At 37.7% G+C, this 12,110-nt stretch overlaps 1 protein-coding gene across 1 annotated transcript in view; it reads left to right on the plus strand.

Annotated features, from left to right (window-relative positions):
- The window catches only part of MEGF10 (multiple EGF like domains 10), a 218,576-nt gene that overhangs the window by 26,579 nt on the left and 179,887 nt on the right, over positions 1–12,110 (plus strand). The window lies entirely within an intron of this gene.

The following is a 12,110-nucleotide window of genomic DNA, read 5'->3' on the forward strand; positions in this document are numbered from 1 at the left end:
CAGATGCTTAACCTACTGAGCCACCCAGGTGCCTGAGAATGTGGAACATTTTAAAGGGGGATTAGGTATGTTGCGGGGGCAGGGATGAGTTGAAATATTTGATTGGAGAAAGCACTATTTGAGTTAGAAATGAAAGAGATGAAACAACAAGCCACACCTGTCAGTGAGAGGGAGCAGCAGGGGACCTAAGGGGGAATGATCCTTGGTGTTTTGAAGAAAAGAAAGGAGATCAGTATGGAATGGAGTGAGCAAGAGGACAGCAGACTACACAAAGAATTCTTGTAACTTAAGAAGAACAACCAATTTTTGGTTGGGTGAAGAACTTTAATAGACATTTCTCCAAAGAAGATGCAGATTACCATCAGCACATGCAGAGATACCCAATGTCAAAAAATGCAAATCAAAACCACAATGACAAACCGCCTCACATAGCTACTATCAAAAAATGGGTGGGGCAGGAATAACAGGTGTCAGCAGGATGTGGAGATATTGGAACCCTTATGGACCATAGGTAGGAATGTAAAATTGTGCAGTCACATGGAAAACAATATTGCTGTTCTTAGAAAAAGTAAAAATAGAACTACCATATAATGCAGCAATTCCACCTTTGGGTATTTATCCTGAAAAATTGAAAGCAGAGTCTCTAAAAAATATGTGTAAACCTATGCTCATGGTAGTGTTATTTAAAAGAGCTGAAAGATTTCATCCAAATATTTCATCCACAGATGAATGGTTATCAGGTATGGATATACATACAGTGTAATACCATTCAGCCTTAAAAAGGAAGGACATCCTGACACATCCCACAATATGGATGAACCTTGAGGATATTATGCTAAGTGAAATACACCAATCCCCAAAAAACAAGTACTGTATAATTCCACTTGTGTATCGAGAATGGTTACTTTCATAGAGAGAAGATAGAATGGTATTTGCCAGAGGCTAAGAGAAAGGGAAATGGGGGAGTTAATATTTAATGGGTACAGAGTCTCTCTTTTGCAAGATGAAGAGTTCTCATGATGGATGGTGGCTAAAATAGCCAGGGTCGCCTAAGTGGCTCCATTGATTAAGCCTTAGACAATCAGGTCATGATCTCAGAGTTGTGAGATGGAGCCCTGTGTGGAGCCCCACTAGCACTGGGTGTGGAGCCGGCTTAAGATCCTCTCTCTCTCTGCCCTTCACCCCTACCCCCAACTCACACACATGTTCTCCCTAAAATAACTAACTAATTAATTAATAGCCAGGAACTCTTAGTGAGAGAGAGGCACTGTCTCTTTCTCTAGTGAGGCACTGTTCCCCACTGGGTGAGTCCCACCAAGATACAAAAACAGTAATACCTCCCACTTTAGAAAACCTTTCTTTGATCCTACATGACTATGGTCTCATTTTTCTGTTGTGGTTTAGAAGACAGTTTGGAAAAGTTGTCAATACTCTGTGTCACATGCCTCTTTCTAGCCTATCTTCATTTGTCTCCAAATAGACTTTCAATCCACTACTCCACTGTAGAAGGGCACTCCTGACATAATTATCTGTAAAATCTACCAGCCTAGCAGCACTCATTATGTAATACATGCATGTGGAATTGATCTGAGGCAGGAGGGTTTAATTGAATCACATCTAGTCCCCCTGGCCTGGTTAATCAGTATGGAATAATCTGATAAATTTTCTTACTTTTACTATTTCTATAATTTTCAGGATAAAAAATAAGAATAACTTAAGAATATCTACTTTTAATTTCATAATGGAAATTGGCTAAAAAGTTTTTTATATAGATTATTATATAGTATTAAAATAATACATACATTTTCTTTCAGATATTGTTATTATAACTGAACAAATGATTATTTGTTTTAACATGAAAATATATAACTTTTTCTCATAAATCTTCTTCTCTTGTGTTAAGCATAAGATAGTTATTTCATGAACCAGGAGGAGAGTTGATGTCAATCTCAATATATTATATTGATTTAAATTTTTAATGGTTCCTAGTAATTCTGCATTATGAATCAGATATGCCCACTGTGGGCCAATATTGCTTTGTGTTTCCATTCATTGGAAGCCAAATTCCATGCATGGTGAAGAGAGACTCTCCTAGTGATGGTGATTCAGTTTTCATTAAGTGATGACTCACCACAGTCCAATTTTTGCCTAGATTTTGTTCACTTGTCTTGGTTTCATGAGAGCATTTCTCCACTGGTCTTTATCAAGCTACATGCACATGACCACTTAACCATATTTCTAAGCTGGATATCTTCCTTTAGTATATGTCCGTTATCTCAGCTACACCCCCTTTCTGTGTTGGATGAACATTCACCTTAACAGGGCTACTGCATACAGATGTTCATTGTGTACTCTGCACAAAGACTCCTGCAGAGTGGTCCAGTGGAGCTAAAAGTCAAGCATGCTCTGCTCCCAAACCCTGACAGTGGCCTGGAATCACTGGAGAAGGGGAAGACTCATTTTGTTGACTAGAGGTGTGCATTTTCCTCAGTTGTACAAAACATCAAGAGGCTATTAGTAATCCAGCTTATGAGACTTGATTTTAGGAAGAGGCTTCCTTTCAGGATAGAAACACAAAGGACAACCACTTGCTTCTTCAGACACTTTGCAACTGGACCTTGGACATGTGACTTAGGCTAGGCCAATGAGGGGCATGTGCCCTAGACTTTGATTTGGAAACTGGGACAGTAGAGATTTCTTGTTGCGAGTAGGAGAGGCAGCAACATCCCATTTCGTGGAGTGGTAGTTGCCTCATCAGGGTCCAGGGCTGGAGCTGTTCGTGATGAGACCTCCAGCATCTGGGCTCTTCCTGAGGCCTTGCTGGGACTCCAGATCCACAGGCTTCTGCCGTTAGGTCTCACAGATTCCCATCTGTTTTGGATCCCCTTAATGGCCTCCCCCCAGTTTTGTTTTATTAGGTTAGTCAGAGTTGACTTTTATTGCTTGAGGACAAGAATCTTGTCTGACACAGCAAGCATTCATATTGCAAATAAAAGGAGATCACAACACAGGAAATGGCAAGGGGGCAGGTCAGAAAATACTCCTATCATTGCTACAGTCCCTTCTGGTCATCTTCTCTAACATTCCTTTTGCATACAGAGATGAGAGTACTCATTATGCAGATTGCACAGATTTATTTATTCAGAATTAGGTGTATTTATTGTGCCAAATGTTATAATTTCAAAAAGCAGTGTCAGAAGGATACCCATGTCTTCTAACATTTTCTGATTTTGGTGTGTGAAAGGTGAAGCAGATTTCCTGTTGAACTGCTTCCAAGCGCAATACCATCCCACGTGAAGTCTACTTTTATGAGAATATCCCAGAGAGGCATATTGTTGTTTCAAGAGCTTCTGAAAACATAGTATTACACCAGGAAATAGACCAGCAGTGCTTTCAGAAGCAGTCCAAATACATCCAAGAGTCATAAAAGTAATTTCACATTTAAATAAAATGAAATTGATTTTTGGTCCTCAAGGTGTGTCTGAGAAATGGAAACATCCACATAGGAGTTGGTTAAAATGTAGGCCTTGCCCAAAATATTGAATCAGAATCATATGTTCATAAAATATCTAGCTGATTAATATGCACATTAAAGTTTGAGAAGCACGGAGTGCCTGGGTGGCTCAGTTGGTTAAGCATCTGCCTTCGGCTCAGGTCATGATCCCAGGGTCCTGGGATTGAATCCCACATCGGGGATCCTTGCTCAGCAGGACCTGCTTCTCCCTCTCCATCTGCCTGCTGCTCTCCCTGCTTATGTATTCTCTCTGTCTGACAAATAAATAAATAAAATCTTTAAAAACAAAAAGTTTGAGAAGCACTAGAATAGAGAATGTCAGAGGACCTTACATACAGTGAGTCAGTGTTGTTTCGTGAAACTTATTCCAAGTATATATAAAATATGAATTTAGTCATCATGAAAAATATGTTTCTTACTGTGGGTCACCGTATGAAAAAATTGGAGAGAGAAATGTCAGCAAGATGGCCAATATGACCCTCCTCATTATGTGCCCACCATCAACAAAAATTTGGCATCAATCCATGGGAAGAAATTACTGTGGGAGCTGTAGGGTCCAGCACCATATCACGAAGGACCAGTGAAGAGTCTTACCCACCTGTGCACAAGGTAATAGGCAGACCTTGGCCCTGAATGTGGCCCTGAATGTGACCCATGAACTTGTATTAGCCCCACACAGCCATCGTCCAGGTGACTGACTTAGACAGTCACCCACAGATGAGAGAGTTCTTGGGAAGTCCAGAAGAGTCCATTGGAGAAGTTCCAGCCTACTGTTATAGAGACATAGAGAAAAAAAAATATATATATCTATGTACATATATATATACTATCCATTAGCAGTGACTACATATTTTTCTCAAGTGCATGTGGATCATATGATAGGTCATAAAGCAAGTCTTGGCAAATTTAAGATTGAAATCATAGCAAATATCTTTTGCTATCACAGTGGTTTGAAACTAGAAATCAGTAACAAGAGGAAAACTAGAAAATTCACGTGTGTGGAAATCAAACAACACACTCCTGAACAACAAATGGGTCAAAGAAAAAATAAAAAGGGAAATTAAAAAAACTTGAAATGCAAAAATGGAAACACATCATACTAAATTTTATGGGAAGCAGTAAAAGCAGTTCTAAAGGGAAATTTATAGTGATAGATGCTTACTTACATTAAGAAAAAAGAAAATTTTTAATCTAACTTTTCATCTCAAGGAACTGGAAAAAGGAACAAACTGAGCCCAAAGTTAATGGAAGAAAGGAAATGACAAATATCAGAGCAGAAATAAATAAAATAGAGATCAGAAAACAATAGAAAAGATCAGTGACGCTAGGAGTTAGCTTTTCAAAAAGATAAAATTGACAAGCTTTTAGTTAGCATATTATGGGAAAAAAAGAGAGAAGACTTAAATAAAATTAGAAATAAAAGATATTACAATTGATACCACAGAAATACAGAGGATTGTAAGAGGGTACTATGAACAATTATATGCCAACAATTGGGATGACCCAGAAAAAATGGATAAATTCCTAAAATGTACACCCTACCTAGATTGAATCATGAAGAAATAACACCAAACATGCCAGTACTCTGAGAGGAGAAAGATTTAGTGATCAAAACTTCCCTAAGAAAACCCAGGACTATCTGGTGAGTTCTAAACATTTAAGCAAAACATTTCAAGAATTAATTCTAATCCTTCTCAAATTCTTCCAAAAAAATTGAAGAGGGTGAACACTCTCAAACTCCTTTTACAAGATCAGCATTATCCTGATACCAAAGCTAGATAAGGACAAGAATTCTATGGATCAATATCCCTGATGAATATAAATGCAAACATTCCCAATAAAATATTATGAAACCAAGTTCAGCAGCACATTAAAGGGACCATACACCATGAGCAAGGGGGATTTATCACTGGGATACAAGGATGTTACAACGTATGCAATTAATAAATGTGATCTCTCACATTAGTAGAATGAAGATAAAAATCATTTGATAATCTCAGTAGATTCACAAAAGGCATTTGACCATATGCAACATCCTTTAATGATAAAAATTCTCAACAAGTTTAGTGTAGAAGGAATGTACCTCAACCTGAAGACCATATATCACAAGCCCACAGCTAAAATCATACTCAAAGGTGAAAGGTTCAAAGTTTTTCCTCCAAGATCAGGAATAAGAAAAACGTGCTTACTCTTACCACTCCTATTAAACAGAACACTGGAAGTTCTTGTTAGAGTAGTTATGCAAGACAAAGAAATAAAAGACTTCCAGTCACAAAGTAATAAAATCATGTAATAAAGTTTGCAGATTAAATAACCTTATATTGAAAGTCCTTAAGACTCCACCAGAAAACTTAGAATTAATTAACAAATTCAGTAAAGATACAGGATACAAAATCAACATATAAAAATCAGTTGTGTCTCTATACACTAATGATGAAATAGCTGGAAATGAAATGAAAAAACAATTGCCTTTAGAACAACATTAAAAACAATAAAATACTTAAGAAAAAATTTAACCAAAGAGGTGAAAGATCAGTTCACTAAAAACTAAAGCTGTGATGAAGGAAATTGAAGAAGATACAAGTAAATGTATGTTTGTGGATTGGAAGAATTAATATTGTTTAACTGTCCATACCACCCAAACTGTCTAGACTCAGTGCAATCCACACCAAAATTTCTATGGAATTTTTCAAAGAAATAGAAAAAAAATCCTAAAATTTGTATGGAACTATAAAAGACCATAAATAGTCAAAGCATTTTGAGAAAGAACTGAAGGCATCACACTTACTGATTTTTTTCAATCTATATTATGAAGTCATCAAAACAGTATAGTATTGGAATAAAAAGACACATAAACCAGTGGAACAGAAGAGACCAGAAATAAATCCATGAATATTTGGTTAACTTACATTTGACAAAGGAGCCAAGAAGTACTAAAAGGGGGGAAAGCACAGTCTGTTCAATAAATTGTGTTGGGAAACTGGATAATCACACACAAGTGAATGAAATTGGACCCCCATTACAGACTACTCACAAAAATTAACTCAAAATGGATTAAAGGCTTGAACATAAGATCCAAAACCATAAAACTCCTAAAATAAAACATAGGGAAAAGACTCCTTGACATTAGTCTTGGCAATGATTTTTCTGATATGACACCAAAGTCATGAGCAACAAAAATGAAAATAAGTGGGACTACATCAAACTAAAAATCTGCACAGCGAAAGGAACAGTCAACAAAATGAAAAGGCAACCCACAGAATGTGAGAAAATATTTGCAAACTTATATCTCATGAAGAGTTAATGTCCAATATACATAAGGAACTTACACAGCTCACAAGCAAGCAAAAAAAAAAAAAAAAAAAAAAAAACAAAAACCAAATAATCTCGTTAAGAATGAGGAGAGGACCTGAATAGACTTTTTTCTGAAAAAGACATACAAATGGCCAACAGGTATGAAAAGGTGCTCAACATCACTTAACATCAGGGAAATACAAATGCATTTCAAAACCACAATGAGCTACCATTTCACACCTGTCAGAATGGCTTTTATTATAAAGTTAAGACATTACACATGTTGGTGAGGATGTGGACGAGGGGCAGGTACACTATTCGTTGGACAGTAAATTGGTTTAGTCATTATGCAAATAGTAAGGAGTTCCCTCAAAAGATTAAAAGTAGAGCTAGTGTATGATTGATCAAACACTTCTGGGTATACATCCAGATGAAGTGATATTGGGACCCTGTTCTCTACACCCCCACATTCATTGTAGCTTTAGTCACAGTAACCAAGATATGGAACCAGCTTCAATGTCTTTTGAGAAATGAATGGATAAAGAATATGTGGTATATATATAAAATGGAATATTATTTAGCCACTAAGAAGGAGATCCTGGCAATTGCCACAACATGGATGGACCTAGAGGGTGTTAATGCTAAGGAATTAAGTCAGAGAAAGACAAATACTGTATGATATCATTTAGATGTGGATTCTAATTAAGGTGAACTCATACAAACAGACAGTAGAATGGTGGTTGCCAAGGGCTAGGAGGTAAGGGAAGTGGAGATATGTGGTAAAAGGAAACAAACTTCCAGTTATAATATGAATAAGTTCTGGGGAACTAATGTACAGCATGGTGAGTATAAGTAACAATACTGTATTATATATTTGAAGGTTGCTGAAAGCAAATCTTAAATGTTCTCACCACAAAAAAGAAATGGTAATTATGTGACATGATGGATGTGTTAAATAACCCTACTATGGTAATCATTTCACAATGTAAAAGTGTATCAAATGATCAGGTTCTGTACCTTAAATTTGGACAGTGTTATAGGTTTTATAGCTCAATAAAGCTGAAAAGTAATTTTTAGAGATAATAGGCAAAGTTTTAAAAAAAATGAAAACAAAAAAATTGAAAAACACTAAGCTAAGGGAACTATGAAGGTGGAATTTTAATCCCATTGTTCCCATCTCCCTAAGTATACCAAGATCCTTCACATCTGTGGAGACATCTTACATAAGGGGAGAGAGAAAAGTGCCCCTAACTTCTAATTCATGGTCAAGGGCTGCAGATACAGTTTTCCTGTTTATTGTCCTGTCTTGTCCCTTCTTCCCACCAATATCTTAAAAAGAGAGTAATTTTTTAAAAAAAGATTTATTTTTTAAATTTTTTAAAAGATTTTATTTCAGAGAGAGAGAGAGAGATCACAAGCAGGCAGAGAGGCAGGCAGAGAGAGAGAGGGGGAAGCAGGTTCCCCACTGAGCAGAGAGCCTGATTTGGGGCTCGATCCCAGGACTCTGAGATCATGACCCAAGCCGAACGAGGGCAGAGGCTTAACCCACTGAGCCACCCAGGCACCCCCATTTTATTTTATTTTTAAAGATTGTATTTATTTATTTTAAGAGAGACAGAGTGGGTGGATGGAGGAAAGAGGGAGAGGGACAAGCAGACTCTTTGCTGAGCCCAGAGCCCAACACAAGGCTGGATCCCATGACCCCAAGACCATGACCTGAACCAATATTAGGTTTGATACTCAACTGACTGAGCCACCCAGGCAACCCTTATTTATTCATTTTAGAGAGAGAGAGACAGAGCACATGTGAGTGGGAAGAGGGACAGAGGGAGAGGAAGAGAGAGAATCCCAAGCAGACTCCCTGCTTAGGATGGAGCCCAAAACAGGGCTCGATCCCACAACCCTGAGAACATGACTTGAGCCAAAATCAAGAGTCAGCCACTTAGCCAATTGAACCAACCAGGCACCCCAGGAGAGTAATCTTTTTAAAAAGATAAACAGGGGTCATCCTCCATAAAGAAGTGTAAAGAAAATCTAGGTCAACAGGAAGAGACTGAAGAGAGGGAGTCTGAGGGAACTCTCATCAGACCGGAACTCCACCTTGCTGTTTCTCCTCATCCTTTGGCTGAGACTTAGGATTAAAGGTACAATCTATTTCCATCTGGCTTGTATTTGTACTGGGGAGAGGGGAATGAAGCTGTATATACCCAAGATCTAAGACTCCTGAGCAAAGACTTGAAATCAACCCTACGAAGTCCGTTGGGGAGAAAGTAAGTAAACATAGCACACTGGCAAGAGTAGGAGAGCTGCAGTGGGCTATCAGGAGACTAGAAGAGGTAAATGTAGTTTAAAGGCAAGTGAAACAGTAGAGAGAGCATGGTGTTTGAAATCAGACCTGCTTTTGCCGTTTACTAGCTAGGTGAGCATGAATAAGTTAACTGATTTTTCTGAGTCTTCATTATCTGTAGAACAGCAATAATGATACATACTTCCTGTTGTTAGGATTGGGTGAAGTAAAAAATGTGTTGTGCTGTATTTATATATTAATGCTCTGTAATGTGCCCTCTTCTTCTTTTTCTTCTTTTTTAATGGGAAGGAAATAAATTCTATGACCTCTATTCTATTGCTGTAACTGAGAAAGCTTTTAAATCATAGATTTAAAGACATGACTGAGAGCACTACAGAGCGGAAGTCATGAGTATAAGAAGCTAATCTTGTCTGCTAAGAGGTAGAACTACTAGGCTGACTTGATTTCCTTTATGGGAAGTATTACCAGACAAATAAATTAAAGGAATGAGAATACATCCGCAATTATAAGGTAATTAAAAAAATCATATGAAGTCCTTGTGTATCTGATGAAGAAAGGGTCTGGATATAATAGAGTTGTAGTGTTTATAAGTGGTTGAATGACATACTACAAGATGAGAATAAATATAAACAGAGAATAGCATCTCTGTTAGAGTATGTCTTTGAATTTTACCTTCTTTCATATGTTTAATAGGTATTTGCTAAAGAGTATTGTGGATTGTTGATCAAATTTCAAATTTCATGATTTTGAGCTGGCTAGCTAACAGTCTAGGACAATAATTAATCCCACCAAGATCTCGAATTCTAAAGATTGACAGCATATAGAAAAATGGAATTTCAAAGGACAAAATGAATAGTCCCGTAAAATTACTATGAAAGTCCCAACTAATTGTATAAATAATATTTTTAAAAGTTAGGCTAAATAGCAAATAGGAATCATATTGGAATTTTAGTAGATTATAAATTCTACGTTAACAGAATAGTATAGTTACCACCACCAGCACCAACAAAAGCCCATAAAACCTTCTGTTAATAATGCTATAGAATTCAGAACAAACGTCAGTATAAGTCTTGCTATAATCCAGGTTGTTCAAGGCTTGGTCTGAAATGCTTTGTGTGTTCATTCTGGATAGTGCACATGTATCATTCGAAGGTCTTTGGATGAAAGCAGCAAAAACCAATTCTATCCAACTCAAGCAAAATAAGTAAAAACATAGAAAAACACAGAAAACATATGGAAGATTTTTTTTTTTCTAAGAATAGCTCCTTAAAGTAAAGGAAAAGAACTTTCTTTTCTGGCTATAAAGGACTAGCCTGGCTGGACTTAGGCTCTACCTTTAAACAAATAAAAATTAGACACAATACAAAAAAACAACAAAACAAAAAGCAAAAAAACAACCTCCTTTCAGACATTGGGCCAGAGGACTGTGATCCCTGAGAAATGGTAAGCAAATGCAACGAACCCCAGAATCATTCTGGCTTTCTGACGAGCTGCTTCCTGGTCTACAGTGCAGGGAGCACAAGAGAGTGGAATTCAGGGAGGTTGACATGGCTGGATTTTGGAGGGCAGTGCACCAAAGAGGAAAGATTTATACAAAGAAAGACTTACAGAAATTTGCATAGGGTCCTTCTATTGCTGAATAATAAGCCATGATGAATGGGCTAAAACTGTGTAAGAGTTGGTACATACCAATCAGGAAACTGAAAGCGGAACAATTCCCAGAGCCCTTGCCAGACTGATAAGCGGAGTGGAGAGAGAATAGTCTTCAGTGAACATCCAAAAGGAGACTCCAAAAGGTCATACCTTATTACAGTGCATCAGTCTGAGTCGGATCAGAAGATAGAAGCCACACTGTCAGTTAAACAGGGGCATTTTAATATGGAGGCTTATTGACTCTGATGAAAAGCGACTGATGATATGACAATTCTGCATGTTACTCTAGGGCCAGGAAAGCGCTTAAGGAAGGATAAAATTGGAAAGGCTTTAGACTTCATTGGAGAAGGTATAGTTCAGTATATACTGGATAGCAAAGAAGTTTGCTGGTTTGCCTAGGCTAGAGCTGCTCTGAAGTCTCTTAGCCATCAGGAAGCAACCCTCTGGAGAGCAGGCAAAACCCTGGTGACTAGTAACAGGTAGTGTGAGCATCCAGAGAGAGGAAGAGCGCTGGAATAGCACCAAGGAATGCTCTGGACCACAGATGAGCCACAGAGGGTCCTGGAGAGGGAGCAGAGTCTCAGTAGACACCCTCTAGTTCACAGGCAAGCTGGGTGGGGAGGTGTAGAGTATACAGGGACTCAACAGGAAACTTCCAGGCTGCAGACAAGCTGTGGCCGAGATAGTAAAGAGGGAACTGGAATGCCAGTGTGGGCAGGAGGCTTTGGAGTGATTATTTGTGCCAAAGACCTTCAGGGCACTAGTTTCTTGGTTGAGAGGATTGGAAAATACTTAGATTAATTTAAAAACATTGATGAACCTCCTGCTAGACAGAGTGATCATGAGAAAATAATAATACAGATCAATATTCCACCATTAGTCATTAGGGATATATAAATTAAAACCGTAATGAAATACCACTGTATAGCCAGGAGAATGCTAAAATAAAAAGACTGACGGTACCAACTGTTGATGAAAAACAACTGTCATACATTGCTGGTATGAATGTAAGGTGATACATTTACTTTGGATAACTGTTGTGTCATTATATACTTTCTGTATAAACCAGTAATTCCACTGCTGTGAAATAATGAAAAGGACATATGTCCACAAAAGGACTTGTACAGCAGTATTCCTAGCAGCTTTATTCATAATGAGTGTAAACTCGAAATAACCCAAATGTCCATCAACATTTGGTGAATGGGCAAACAAATTGTGGTCTACCCATACAATGGAATGATGCTCAGCGATAAAAAGAAACAATCTGCTGATTTAATCAAGATTAGTGACTCTCAGAAACATTATGCTCAGTGAAGGAAGCCAGACACAAAGAAATACATA

The sequence above is a fragment of the Lutra lutra genome, chromosome 5, assembly GCF_902655055.1.
Source record: "Lutra lutra chromosome 5, mLutLut1.2, whole genome shotgun sequence".
Lineage (NCBI taxonomy): Eukaryota > Metazoa > Chordata > Mammalia > Carnivora > Mustelidae > Lutra > Lutra lutra.